The following is a 232-nucleotide window of genomic DNA, read 5'->3' as shown; positions in this document are numbered from 1 at the left end:
GAGGATGAGGATGAGGATGAGGACGAGGATAAGGATGAGGGTTAGCATGAGAATGAGGATTACGAATAGGATGATAATTAGGATTAGGATTAGGATTAGGGTTTGGATTCGGATGAGGATGAGCATGATGATGAGGATGAGGATAAGGATGAGAATGAGGATTAGAATGAGGATGAGGATGAGGATGAGGATGAGGATGAGGATGAGGATTAGGACGAGGATGAGGATGAGG

This window comes from Lupinus angustifolius, chromosome LG02, assembly GCF_001865875.1.
Source record: "Lupinus angustifolius cultivar Tanjil chromosome LG02, LupAngTanjil_v1.0, whole genome shotgun sequence".
In the NCBI taxonomy this organism is placed as follows: domain Eukaryota; kingdom Viridiplantae; phylum Streptophyta; class Magnoliopsida; order Fabales; family Fabaceae; genus Lupinus; species Lupinus angustifolius.
This window is presented reverse-complemented; position numbering follows the sequence as displayed.